The sequence below is a fragment of the Rattus norvegicus genome, chromosome 9 (assembly GCF_021556685.1).
Source record: "Rattus norvegicus strain SHRSP/BbbUtx chromosome 9, alternate assembly SHRSP_T2T, whole genome shotgun sequence".
Lineage (NCBI taxonomy): Eukaryota > Metazoa > Chordata > Mammalia > Rodentia > Muridae > Rattus > Rattus norvegicus.
The window spans coordinates 83,061,252-83,076,263 of record NC_141542.1 but is presented as its reverse complement, the minus strand read 5'-3'; the positions used below and the strand labels follow the sequence as shown (position 1 = coordinate 83,076,263).

The 15,012-nt window shown below is 39.3% G+C and overlaps 1 protein-coding gene across 56 annotated transcripts in view; it reads right to left on the bottom strand.

Annotated features, from left to right (window-relative positions):
• Positions 1–15,012, bottom strand: part of Map2 (microtubule-associated protein 2) — a 258,236-nt gene that overhangs the window by 87,989 nt on the left and 155,235 nt on the right.

Genomic DNA, 15,012 nt, shown 5'->3' with positions numbered 1-15,012 from the left:
AACAGACACAGGGGAGTGGGTTTGGGTCTCCATCTCTGGTAAAGGACTATCTCAAGCACAAAGGCTTACGTCTCTTCCCAGAAGTATAATTTCATTCATGGCAGATTTCAATTTACTGGAAACACTAAGCACATATATCGTTCAGGATACTCAGTTTCTTGAACAGACTGAGATCCATTCTGCTGCAGCTCTGCCTCTCTTTTTCTCCATTACTTCTATTGCATTTGCTTCTGCCACTTTCCTGGAGCTGTGAGGGATTGGATGGGAATATCATTGAGGATCATGGCTGACAAGCCCTGACAGTGAACAGGCAAACAATTCTACTTAAGAGCTAGTCTGCCCAAGGTGGAGAAGAGGGTGTGTGCTTTACTTGGCATCAAAGGTCAAAGTGGGTTCAACATTTAAGAAGGAATCTAAGTAAACACCTGCTTGGCATTAATGTAAGTGAATTTCCTGTGAGTGCACTCATGTCTAGAAAGGTGCATGTGTGTCTGTTCTTGTACACAAGTACATAGTGGCTAGTGGTCCAAATGTCTTTCTTAATTGATCTGAAGGGTAATTTTTAGGACAGGGTCTCTCACTGAATCTGGTGGTCATGGATTCATTGGCAAGCTCCAAGGAGCCTCTTGTAATCACACTTGAGCTTCGTGATGTGGTTTGGATGGGATGTACCCCACAATATCCCAGATGATAATGCTGTCTGGGATCCACTAGGAGGTAAAGTCTTGGTGAAGGAAGCCTCTGGAGTAGGCAATGAGAGTTTACAGTCTAATATCTCTCTGTTTCCCTCCTTCCTTCCCTCTCTCCCCCCTCCCCTCCTTCCTGTATATGGATGAGAATGTGGTCCTTCAACTTCTGGCTCCTGATACTGGGCCTGAACACGAAACCTGGTGCTCATTGATTTAGTTAGACTCTTTCTTCAGTTAGTCCTTCTTTGCCTGTTGCTATGCCTTTCCTGTTATAATGGCGTGATGGGTTCAAACCTTCCATAAGACAAAACAAACCATGTTCTCTTTTAAGTCATTTATCACGTTAAAAGAAAAGTGACGAATATACCATTTTTTAAAAACATGGGTGCTTGGGATTGAACTCGGGTCCTCAAGCTTGTGGGACAAAATGTGCCAGCTTGACCATTTCTTCAATTCCCTAAATTAATTCGATAGGCGTATGCTTGATCTATATGCCAAGTATATCATTGAAGTTATAATGAGAAATTAGAATATCATAAAAAAGTAGCGCCACAGTGAGCTGTTTCTCAAGGATGTATCTCTTGATAAAATCTTCTATCTTAAATTAGGTTTTACCCTTCATTTGCCCTTGAAACACCTTCTATACTAAGTATCACTTAGTTGATTAATTCTCTGTTGTGATAGACCTTTTCAGACAACCAAAACAGAGATGGTTGAAGTTGCTGGGGTACAGAGTGGGGTTGCTGAAAACTTATTGTAATGGCAAAAACTAGCATTAGGTGCTCTGTCAGCTGAATAAGGGAACTGTTTTCCACCCTTTTATCAGTCTGCTCTATGTGGTTTTGAACAGTTCATGTAACTCAATGCACTAGTCAAAAGTGTAAGGTTTTCAGCTATCGAGGACTGGACTGCTGGTCTACTAGGGAAAACCTCTCCTACTTCAAGTAGTTTTTTTTGTTTTGTTTTGCTTTGTTTTGTTTTGTTTTGTTTTTGTTTTTGTTTGGAGCTGGGGACTGAATCCAGGGCCTTGCGCTTGCTAGGCAAGCACTCTACCACTGAGCTAAATCCCCAACCCCCTCAAGTAGTTTTTAAATAGATGAGCAGCTGTCAACATTGTCATGTAGTCCAAAGACCTACTAAACCATTTCAATTTCCTAATATGTTTAGAATCACTTATTATCTAGACAGCTGGAAGTACAAGAAAGCATGCTGAACCAAAACGTTATCAACGATTGAGAAACATCTCTCTTAGGACTATTGTGAAAGCTGTTTTCAAACATTACGTTTGCATGGAATGAAAGCTATGCCAAATATATACTTGAAAGAAATAAGAACTATTAGCAAAATCCTGGTTCACAAAACACATGATCTTCCTCTGAGTACAGACTCTAGATACAGTGGCTAATAAGCATGGTGTGGTCTTATTCTCAAACTGGACATTCCTGGCTACTGTTAAAAGCTGGGTTCAGCTACCTTAGGAGAAGTGATTTATGCTTCTCCAAAGTTTATCAATATAACATTGTACAAGGTAAAGTATCAAGGATTGGATTAGTGAGAAAAGCCCATCTTAACTCTCTGAGAATTGAGGTTTATATTCGGTTCATCATAAATTCTGATGAATATGGGACTCTTCCAGTCCCATTTCTTTAAAGCACAGACCACACTCTCTGGCTACCTTTCTCCTTGTGTCATACAGGCTTTTGGAAGTACACAAGACAGGCAAGACAGTATTTGGAGAGTGCAACACTGGTTCTACAGTGTTTCAGTGAGGAAAAGACATAAACTACATCTTCTCACACATAAGTAGGATGAATGGGGCTTTGCTTATATGTCAGCAGTTGAGGATAAATGGCTGCTCTGTGAATAGAACATCTCAATTCCCAGTAAACTTAAAACTTCCATATTTCCTAAATTACTAACATATTTGGACTCTGACTGTGGGTGTGTGTATAGTAAAATGTGAATTGATACTGTGATTTTTAGTACCCTGAGCAGAAATGAGGCACACGTGTCAGCATTCTACTTGATTTATGTATTTCATTGCAATTTTCTGCCTAGGATAAGAATTTTTTGAAGATATTAAAATTTATTAACTCTATTAGGATAAGAATTTATCTGAAGAAATATAATGCTTCCTTACTTTACAGAAAGCTATCTGTTCATTCGTTTCTAATTTTCATATGGGTATCAGATATTTTATTTTACTTGTCTATTTTAAAGATACAATTATGTGTAGTTATTTTATCATATAAAATAAATGATTGGAATATGTGTTGTTATATAAATTAAGTGACTAAACTAATCACACATTCACATACACACATATTCATACATTACTCATGTTGCCATTTTTTTGGTGAGAACACTAATCTACTCTTAGGTCTTTTGGGGGGCATACAATGCATTATTGTTAACTAATGTTACCATATTTCTTAATAAATCCTCAAACTTTTCTACCTAACTAACATTTTGTGGTCAGTTTTTTAATGTCTCAGTAACTTCCTGTCATTCCCCAGCCCCTTGTAACCACAGATCACTACAATACTTTCATGAGATCAACAGTTTTAGATTCTACATAGGTAAGACCATCATGTATCCATCCATATGTGCCTGGATTATTTCCTTTAACATAACATTGCTTTGGTTTATCCATGTCATCACAAATAATGGAATTTCATTTTTCTCTATGCATGGAAATAATTCTATTATGCCTGTGTATTGCAGCTTCTTTATTCTTCAAATGACGAGCATAGGTGATTCTATATTTCGGTTAGTGTGAACAGTTCTATAATCTACATGTCAGTGAGGAAAGCTCTTTGACAGACATCTGGTAATGTTAGAGTACGATCACAGGACAGTTCTATTCTTGAGGATCCTCTATACTGCTTCCCATAATGGCTGCACACTAATTTGCACCCATACCAATGGTGTCAAAGACTTTTTTCTCCACATCCTGAACAGTAGTTGCCGCCTTTATTCTTTTGGGAATAGACAATACCTTAACCTTTTATAAAGTATAGAAATAATTAATAAAAGTTGACAGCATATTGTATTATAAAAAGAAACTGAGAAGAGGCTTAAAGCAGTGAAGCAGACTCACACACAAGGCATAAAACTTACCTGGTCAGGATCTTGTCTGATGATTTCGCTGCCGCTCCGCATTCAAAAGGACAAAACCTAGGTCTTTAGGCGCAGTTTCATAGATTTCTATATAGAAATTACATCTTGTTCTTTCAACTTTATTTCAAATATCTACTGTCAAGCTCAACGCCTCCTGGACTAGGTCTTCTGTAGATCTACCCATTGCTGCTTTCTGCAAACCTCTGTCTGTCTTCTTTTTCAGTACAGTTCTTCATTGTCTCTTCCTGTCTCCTCTATTCATTTTCTCATTCCCCTTTCTGTCTCCCCCCTCTTACTTTTCTCTTTCTTCCTCTTCCTTTCTTCTAGGTTTGCCCATTTCTCCAATTGAGGTTCATTTCTCAATTGAATATTCTCCAGGATGAACAGAATATATCTATTCATTATGGCTCCACTATCAAAACTCCTATTACTCTTATTTTTGATGTGTAATAGCTGTTATTTGTCAATGTCCTCCAAATCAAAGCATTTAGTTCTTCAGAGCATGCTCTAAGACTTGGTATGTTCTAAATGGAAGCCCAATGAGACTCACAAATAGGACTGGAGAGATGATTCAGTAGTTAAGAGTACTCTTGAATGGGGCTTGAGGTCATTTTCTAGCACCCAAGTAGTGCGACTATCCACCACCTACATCTGTGGCTTCATGATATTGTGTGTCATTTTCTGGTCTTCTAAGCACTGCAGTCACATATCATCTCTCCTCCCCAACAAACATATACACATCACAAACAAACAAACAAACATACAAGCAAAAACCCGAACACACCTGAGGAAATAACTCAAAGGTTTCAGGAAGACAATGAAACTTAAAAGACTTACAAGCCCTCCCACTCCAGTGTTCTATAAGCAGTAAAGACAGCTAAGGAGAAGATCCTTTTTGCCCACTTGAGCTTCCTGCAAGTTATGCAGATAACTTGGGTTCCAGTTTTTTCATGGAGCATTACCCATTACCAATAGTAGGATGGGATCTTGATGATGAAGCTGCTTTGGAGGTGTTCATGTTCCTATAAAGCAACCTGTTGCCCATACTTCTGGTTTACCAAGTTGACTTTGCAAGTCTTTGGTTACCTATCTGGGGTGAGTATGATTTCTTATGCCTCTCCTGGAATAGCGTCATACAACATGTTGTATTGCTAACTAAAGCTCTTTGAAACTGAAAGCAGCCCCCACTCCTATATTTGTCTTTTCCATTTAATTTCATTCTTAGAGAACACTAATATTAGAAATATATGGATTACTTTTCATAGAAAGTGAATTAAAATGATACATGTACAGGATCAAAATACTACACCACATGACCACACAATGGATAATAATGCTAACATCTCATCAATTTGTCTCTGACAATGCATTACTTTACATCTTGGACTGAACCGGATTCCCCAGCTCAGTATTCGTATACTGGGATCCTAACCTCCAATGCGAACTGCATACAAAACTCTTGAGGGAGGTAATTAAAGCTATCTGAGGTCATGGGTGGAATTTTCATCCAGACAACAGGGACCAAGGCTTCTGAGCTCATTCTTTCCATCCATGAGAATACAGAAGTATATTGACTAAACTTTCAGAGTTTCTTTAAACTCTTCTGAACCAGTCCTTGTTGTTAGCTCTGTCCTTATAAGCCCAGGAGAAATCACTTTGGAGAGAATTCACCACATGCAAATAGCTGATAACCCTATATGCTGCATCAAGCTCTTTGTGTCCCACATTTGATGGTTACTTAATCCCATGAAGAAAATTTAGCAAGAATCTCTCAGTCTTGGTGGATTTTCTAAGATACTTGAGTCATTTCCATGTTACGTATAAAAGCCCAACTGCCTTTGTGTATTTGGTAGTCAAGACTTCTTTTTCTAGTGTTTCTTTTATTTTCATTAAACAATTGCATTATTTTCCCCTTTTCTCTCTTCCCTTCATACCTTTTCACATACTGCTCCTTGCTCTCTCCTTTACATTACTTGTTGTTACATGCATATATCTACATACACATTCCCGTACACCCTGATCAATTTCTATGTTACCTGAATGTGTGTTTTCAGGGCTAACCATTCATTATTAGATACACGTTTTGTTTGATCTTCCCTGGGAAAGTCTAGTAGTGGCCACTTGTGTCTGTGAAATATGTGCATTATGTTTCAGGTTAATTGAGTTGAAAATGAATCCATATCCTGGGTCATCATATTAAGCCACATGAGCACACAATACACTTTAAATAATGCTGGCATCTCATCAGTTTGTCTCTGATGATGTGTTACTCCTGGTTTCAGCATTCTTTGTTACCTGTTGTTCTTTACGTAGGGTTGAAGCCTCACAGTCTTCCCCTCATCCACTTTAGCATGTTTATTAATGCGTTCTTGTTTAGATCATGTTTAGGCAGTCATGTTGTTGAGATTTTATGGGTAAAGCATCTGACATTTCTAGGAGACATTACACAGAACTCCCTGTTCCTCTGGCTCTTAGAATCTTTCTGCCTACTCTTCCACAAGGTTTCCTTAACTTTAGGTGCTGGGGCTCTTTTATAGATGTAGCCATTAGGACTAGGTACTGAACCTTTGCATTTTGACTGGTTGTAGTTTTCTGCAATGGACTCTGTCTATTTTAAAAGCTGTAATTAGGGAGCAATGGGGGATGAATGTATAAGAAAGGGAGAGGAGCATAAAATAGTAGTAAGGATGCCTGAAAATGTCATAAGGAATCATATTATTAACTACTTGTCTAAAACATACACAAGTCTCTATATAAATATACAAGTATAGTATAAAAATTTTCTCATTTGGGATTTCAACAATCTCTCTTAGAGCCCAAAGTTATCTAACAAAACTTCCAACACCAAGCATAAGAAGCTCTCTTTTGAGTTGTTGGTCAGGATTTTATTTATTTTTATTGGTTATTTTGCTTATTTACATTTCCTTTTTCACCTTTGTTAGCTACTTTATTTTTAATAGATTTTTAAAATTTATTTACATTTCAAATGTTATCCCCCTTCCCAGTTTCCCAACAGAAATCTCTACCCCCATTCCACCTCCCTCCCCCTGCCTTCATGAGAGTGTTCCCCTACTCACCCACCCACTCCCACCTCATCACCCTATCATTGCTCTATGATGGGACATTGAGCCTTCACAGGACCTCTCATTGATGTGGCCATCCTTTGCTACATATGCAACTGGAGCCATGGGTATTCTTTGTTTGGTGTTTCAGTACCTGGCAACTCTGGGGGCTCTGGTAGGTTGATGTTGTTCTTCCTATAGGGTTGCAAACCCCTTCAGCTCCTTCAGTCCTTCCCCTAACTCCTCCATTGGGGTCCGTGTGCTCAGACCGATGGTTGGCTGCAAGCATCCATATCTGAATTGGTAAGGCTATGGCAGAGCCTCTCAGGAGACATCCATATCAAGCCCCTATCAACAAGCACTTCTTGTCATTAGCAAGTGTCTGTGTTTGATGGCTGTATATGGGACAGTCACTGCATATGGGACAGAGGTGAGACAGTCTGTGGATGGCCTTTCCTTTAGTCTCTGTTCTACTCTTTGTCCCTGTATTTCCTTTAGACAGGAGCAATTCTGGGTTAAAATTCTGTGAAGGGTGGGTGGCCCCATCCCTCAAATGGGGGCAATGCCTAACCTCTGGATATGGTCTCTACAGGTTCTCTTAACCCTTTGTTGGGTATTTCAGCTAATGTCATCCCAGTTGGTACCTGGGAGCCTCTTGCTTTCCTGACATCTGGGACTTTCTGGTGGCTATTATCAGTTCCCCATCCTCCATTGCTATACACCTCTGTTCCATTTCCTGACCCTCTGCACATCTGGCCAATCTCTTCTCATACCTAATCCTGCCCCCTTTCTCCTTTTCCCCTCCTCTCTTTGTCCCAAGTCCCTTCTACCCTAAACCTCCCATAAATCTTTTGTTCCCCCTCTAAGTGGGACTAAGGCACCCACACTTTGGTTTTCCTTCTTGAGTTTCATATGGTTTGTGAGTTGTATCATGGATATTCCAAGCTTTTTTCCTAATGTCCACGTATTAATGAGTATATACTGTAGTGTGTTCTTTCAGGATTGGGTTACCTCACTCAGGGTGATATTTTCTAGTTCCACCCACTTGTCTAAGAATTTCATGAAGTCATTGTTTTTGATAGCTGAGTAGTACTCCATTGTGTAGACGTACCACATTTTCTGTGGAAGTAGAAGTTCAGTTCCTATTGTTGAATATACCATGTACTTCAGATGCCAGGCCCAGAGATCCCTGAGTTGGAATTTACCCGACTGCCTTCTCCCTGAGCTAGGTTTCATGGTACCAGTAGTGTCATGCCAGTTTCCAAAGGAGCAAAGCAACCAATAGCCCTATCTAGCTATTTTACCTATTGTCTTAGTCAGGGTTTCTATTCCTACACAAGCATCATGACTAAGAAGCAAGTTGGAGAGGAAAGGGTTTACTCAGCTCACACTTTCATGTTGCTGTTTCATCACCAAAGGACGTCAGGACTGGAACTCAAGCAGGTCAGGAAGCCGGAGCTGATGCAGAGGCCATGGAGGGATGTTACTTACTGGCTTGCTTCTCCTGGCCTGCTCAGCTTGCTTTCTTATAGAACCTAAGACCACCAGTCCAGGAATGGCACCACCCACAATGGGCTGGATCCTCCCCCCTTGATCACTAATTGAGAAATTGCCTTACATCTGGATCTCATGAAGGCATTTCCACGACTGAGGCTCCTTTTTCTGGGATAACTCCAGCTTGTGTCACACACGACACACAGAACGTTGACACACAAAACTAGCCAGTACACATATAAACCAAAATAATGGACAATATGGCATAAAAAGCTAAGAATGCAGTAGGGGCATGCATAACTTGGCAGTAAACAAAAGTTCTCTAATTGGACTCAAATACCCATTCAATATGAGGGAAATCATGCCTGATACTGGAAACCTAGTCAACTAGATTGCTAGTGAAGTCATGAAACTTGCAAGAGGACTTATGACCACCACCTTTGTCCTTACATTAACCTTCTTTTAATGAGAACAGAGAAATATATTTGGCTATGTAGTTTAGGGCAGAAGACCCTAAGAATGAATCCTTTCTTTTTTCCTTGACTGAAAGTTGTATACATTATTGGTTTCTTTTGTATACATTATTGGTTTCTTTCAGTGGCTTCATAGTTGCAATTGTCCCCAAATGTCAGAAGTATTTAAGGCAAAACATGTTTGATTTTGCCCAGGGATGCCAGAAAGAGTTTCTCATTACTTCTGATCTCTTTACCCCTAAATAAGCACCATTTTCCTGGGAACCATACTTGAGGACATGACTGAAAGTGAAAAGTACCTGGATTCCCTGTGAGAGGAAATGGATTGACCTGTTCACCATTGCTTCCTCCAATCCAGTAAGGCCTTATTAAGTCTAAAACAGTGACCCTCAGTGATATACTATTCCCAGAGAATCTCTGCCATATGAGAGCTCTACTATTTGTTTCGCCTGAAAGTACTATTATAAAATACCTATTTCTGGATATTAGCCCTCCATCCGATATGGGGTTAGTGAAGATTATTTTCGCAATCTGTATGTTGTCAATTCGTTTTATTATGTTCTTTGCGTTACAGAAGCTTTCCAGTTTCATGCGGTCCCATTTATCTTGATCTTAGAGAGTGGGCCATTGGAGTTCTGTTTAGGAAGTTTCCCCCTGTGCCAATGAGTTCAAGGCTCTTTTCCATTTTCTTTTCTATTAGATTGAGTGTATCTGGTTTTATGTTGAGGACCCTGACCCACTTGGATGTTAGTTTCATGCATGGTGACAAATATGGGTCCATTTTCACTTTTCTACATACAGACAGTCAGTTAGACCAGCACCATTTATTGAAGATGCTTTCTTTTCTCCATTGTATATTTTTTGCTTCTCTGTCAAAGATCAAGTGTGTGGTTTCATTTCTGAGTCTTCAGTTCTATTCTACTGATCAACCTGTCTGTCTCTGTACCAATACCATGCTCTGTAATCACTATTGCTCTGTAATATAGCTTGAGGTCAGGGTTGGTGATTCCCCCAGCCATTCTTTTATTGTTTTGCTATTCTGGGTTTTCTGCCTTTCCAGATGAATCTGAGAATTGCTCTTTCCATGTCTTTGAAGAATTTTATTGGGGTTTTGATGGGGATTGCATTGAATCTGTAGATTGCCTTTGGTAGGATGTTCACTTTTACTATGTTAATTCTGCCAATCCATGAGCATGTGAGATCTCTCCATTTTCTGAGATCTTTGATTTCTTTCTTGAAAGACTTGAAGTTCTTATCATACAGATCTTTGACTTGTTTGGTTAGAGTTACTCCAAGATACTTTATATTATCTGTGGCTATTGTGAAGGGAATTGTTTCCCTAATTTCTTTCTCAGCCTGTTTATCCTTTGAGTAGATGAAGGCTACTGATTTATTTGAGTTAATTTTATCTCCAGCCACTTTGCTGAAGTTGTTTATCAGCTGGAGAAGTTCTCTGGTAGAACTTTTGGGGTTGCTTATGACTACTAGCATATCATCTGCAAATAGTGATACCTTTAATTCTTCTTTGCCAATTTGTATCCCCTTGATCTCTTTTTGTTGTCTTATTGTTCTAGCTAGCACTTCGAGTACTATGTTGAAAAGATATGGGGAAAGTGGGCATCCTTCTCTTGTCCCTGATTTTAGTGGGATTGCTTCAAGTATCTCTCCATTTTAATTTGATATTGGCTGTTGGTTTAAAGTAAATTGCTTTTATTATGTGTAGGTATAGGCCTTTAATTCCTGATCTCTCTAATACTTTTAACATGAAGGGGTGTTACATTTTGTCAAATGCTTTTTCTGTATCTAAGGAGATGATTGTGGGATTCTTTCTTTGAGTTTGTTTATATGGTAGATTACATTGATGAATTTTCATATATTGAACCAACCTTGCATCCCTGGGATAAATCCTACTTGATCGTGGTGAATGATGGTTTTGATGCACTCTTTGATTCGGTTTGCAAGAATTTTATTGAGTATTTTTGCATTGATATTCATAAGTGAGACCAGCAGTCTCAATTAATCTGAACCCCTGAGATCTCCCAGACACTGGATCACCAACCAGGCAGCATACACCAGCTTAGATGAGGCCCCTCAACACATATACAGCAAAGAATTCCCAGGTCTGGGTTCAGTCAGAGAAGATGTACCTAACCCTCAAATATTGGAGGCCCCAGGAAGTTGAGACATCTGGTGGGGTAGCAGGTGGGGACACTCTCATGGAGATGGTGGCTGGGGGACCAGGAGGAGGTATGAGATGTGGAACAGTTGGAGCATGGACCAGGAGAGGAATAAAGTATAGAATGTAAATGTAAATAAAAATTTAGAATAAAATAAAATATCTATTTCTAAAACTCATCTTTTGTAGCCCATGAATTTCATTCTTTGAATTACCAAGACAAATATCTGAATAACACTAGCCCTGGGGAAGTTTTATGTGACTGTAGACATTTTGCATCTTCACTCGTGAATTAAGCTTACTATGAAAGGACCTACTACTCTCAATGTTACACTAGTCTGAGCTCATGTTTACTGGGACCTGTGTCCAAAGTGCATGGTGTCTTCAGCAATAGGGGCTTACCTTTAACCTCTGGAGACAATAGAAACAGCTTATAGTATTTTGGGAGTTTCTTACAGAAGTCTACCAACAACACAAATGAGTGCTTTTCATGCTTGGTGTTGGGGATTTTGTTATGTCTATGGCTCTTAAGGGGACCATTATGCACTATCAGCTCAGATGGGAAACTTCATTAAACTATGTATGTATATTCATAATATGATACAGATATTTTAAGATAGTCAATAGTATAATTCCTTATGAGTTTTTCTTTTTTAAAATATATTTATTCTTACTTAATATGTATGATAGCTCTATCTGCCTGTACATCTGCATGCTAGAAGAAAATATTAGATTCCATTATAGAGGGTTGTGAGACACCATGCCATTACTGCAAATTGAACTCAAGACCTCTAGAAGAATAGGTAGTGCTCTTAACCGCTGACTCATCTCCCCAGCAGTGCTTATGACTGTTTCAAATACCTTTACCATTACTTTATCATCCTACCTCTTTACATATTTATCTTCTTCTGAGTTTACCCTATATAAAGAGCTATAGCCACTGAAGGAATGCCGAGATTGAAAAAAAAATAGCCTTCTCTAGGGAAGAACACACCAATTGCATATCCATATGTAATGGTTAGCTCTCAAAACATACATGCAAGTAACAAACAGAATGGACAGGTTGCTTTCTACATTTAAGAATATGGAGCATACACACACATTTGTAAAATCAAAGAAAAAAAAGGCCAGGAGTTTGAAGGAGAACAAGGCAGAGTGTACATGGGAGGATTTGCAGGGTGGAAGGGAGAGGGGGAAATAATGTTAGTATATTATAACTTCAAAAATTAAAAACAAAATAATATATAAAATGAACCCCAGAAAATTTCCAGTATTAGTTCCTCTGTAGCAATCAATGTGAAGGTAGACACCTGCATGCTGGTAGGATAGTTTTCATGAAAACTAAGCCCTAATTCTCAACTTCAGACCCATGATTAAAATACCTTTCTACAGGGTCAGTCACCCTGTCTGTGACCGTCACTCATGAGAACCTAGAAAATCTAAGCACCATAGTACATCATCGCCATAAATGTATAAGATTTATTTGTTTAATGAACACCCTACTCCATTCCCTCTAATATCTACACTGTAGAAGGCAGGCACCACTGTTTTCTTACTTTGTATGACCTAGGTGGTAGAAAATGATTATTTAATAACTAATTGTTCAGTGGATGAACAATTAAAATGTATAAAACATAAAATGTGCTTGGTGATAGTTAACGTTGAGTAAATGTATTCTTGTGTTATAAGCAACAGGATATTCTCACATTGGCTTAATTCTTATTTATAAGTACATAAATAAAGATCTAGTGAATGTGAATGACAGTGGTTTAACTTTCTTGATGTATCTGAGTAGAAATTAATTAAGTTCAGTCTTTGAAATTAAAAGACTTCAAACTGTGTTGAAACCTCGGCTGATCACTTAGTGACTGTGCATCCTAATTCAGGGTAGGCCTTCTGTTAGCATTTTGTCTAAGCTCTGCTCCACAGTCACAGGGCAACACAGCTAGGTATGGCTGACTCAGTATAAAAGGGGCTGCTTGCCCCCTCCTCACTCTTTTGCTCTTGATTTCTTGCTCCCATCTCTTCATTTCCTTCTCCCTCTCTCCCCATTCCTTTCCCCCCTTTCTCTCCCAGTGCTCATGGCCGGCCTCTACTTCTCTGCTCTCTCTCTTTCTCTCTGCCTTTCTCTGCCTCTATTATCCTCTCAACTTCCTTCCCATTCCCTAAATAAACTTTATTTTATACTATACCTCTTGTGACTGGTCACTCAGGGGAAAGGGATGTCTCAGCATGGGCCTGCCGAGGTACCCCTTCCCCCATACCTTACCACACATCCATGAAACCATAACCCCTCTCTTTTTTTTTTTTATTAACTTGAGTATTTCTTATATACATTTCGAGTGTTATTCCCTTTCCCGGTTTCCGGGCAAACATCCCCCTCCCCCTTCCCCTTCCTTATGGGTGTTCCCCTCCCAACCCTCCCCCCATTGCCGCCCTCCCCCCATAGTCTAGTTCACTGAACCCCTCTCTTTTTATCTTTTTATAAATGTGACACCTTCTAAATGTGTGATTCTCCAATGTTGTCATAGTTATTTATGAGACTTTTTATAGAGTTCTTGCAAAAGTAAAACAAACACTTGTGGTCAGAGAAGATTTTGAAAAGTTGTTGAACATTGTAAAGTATCTGCATTAGTCTGCAAGTGTGTTGTCACAACGATTTAGCACTGATCTGCTCTCTGTTAAAAAGACAGATATTACCTAGAGTAGAACTCCTCCCTTCAGGTCTGTCTGTGCGGTCTGAGCCTCAACAAAGCTCTAGTTCTGCTTAGCATCCCAATACCTTCATTAGACCTTTAAGAGACAGAATGTCTTTGAGAAGGGTTTTGCCAATGAAAGGAATCATTTCATTTACTGATACCCCAGAGTTTACCTGCTGGGAGCCATCTGTCTATCTCCAGCAGCATACGGGGATTTGATAAAGCCGGCATTTGTCTAGACCAGGGAGACGAGAGCATCAGACAATTTTGAGATCACTATGAACAATCAAGTTCCAGCTGCCGTGTAAGGAAAGTAGAATCCAGATGACCAGCTGCTTCATGGTGTTCTTTTTCTGAATACCACATCTTTGACTTGCATACTATTTAGAAAGGCACACATTAAACAAAAGAAGGATGAAGGGGGAGACTATGTCTCATACTAAAGGGATTATGCTATCCAACCAGAAAATTGAAATTCTGATAAATCCATTTTAGTCCCAAAGAAGTCAGAGCTCTATGAGGAGAGGGTATCACCAAGTCACTGCCCTCTGGAGGAAGAGTTTACAGTTTAGGGTGAGCTCAGACTATTTCCTGTTCAAGAGGCAGTACGTGATAACTCATTAAAACAGTGGGGATGAAGTTGGCACCCGCTCCTTCTGTAATTCTGATTTGAAATATCTACTTGCCGTCCCAAGTTATTTTAACAGTGGCTGCCAACGTTTTTATTACTACAGGAATGGCCTGTGATACTCATTAGAAAAAATGCGGGCCTCTTGAGTGGAAATATTACTTACTGACTAAGACAATCAATCAACATAAAGCCCAGTCATGAGACACCTCAAACTCCCAAGTGTTCTGGAAATTCTACAAAAATATTCCCATATGTATCATACAATAATGTTCACAGCGGTAACCTTAGAAATATTAAGATGCACACGGATGTATTAAGATTCTTCCCCCCAAAAAAAGGTTGGGGTAGGGATGAGGGGTGGAAACTTGGCATAGAGAAGTTAGAGACTAATAAAAAGAAAGACTTTGCCTCCCTGTAAATAGCAAGCAAAGTAGGAGGTAGATTGTCAGCTGGGGAGTTCTTCTAGGCTGTTTTTCACTCTTTCATTATTCTGTTCCTAGCTTTACAGTTCCCCTCCTTTGTGCTCTTTTCACTGGGGTGTTCTATTATTGTGCTTTGTTTAATTGGCTTAGCGTTAAGTAAATAGATGTCACCACAATGAAGGGCAGTGGGAAAGCAGCAAGGAGGAACATAGAAATTAACACAGGCGGCACAGAGGAAAGGGAGAC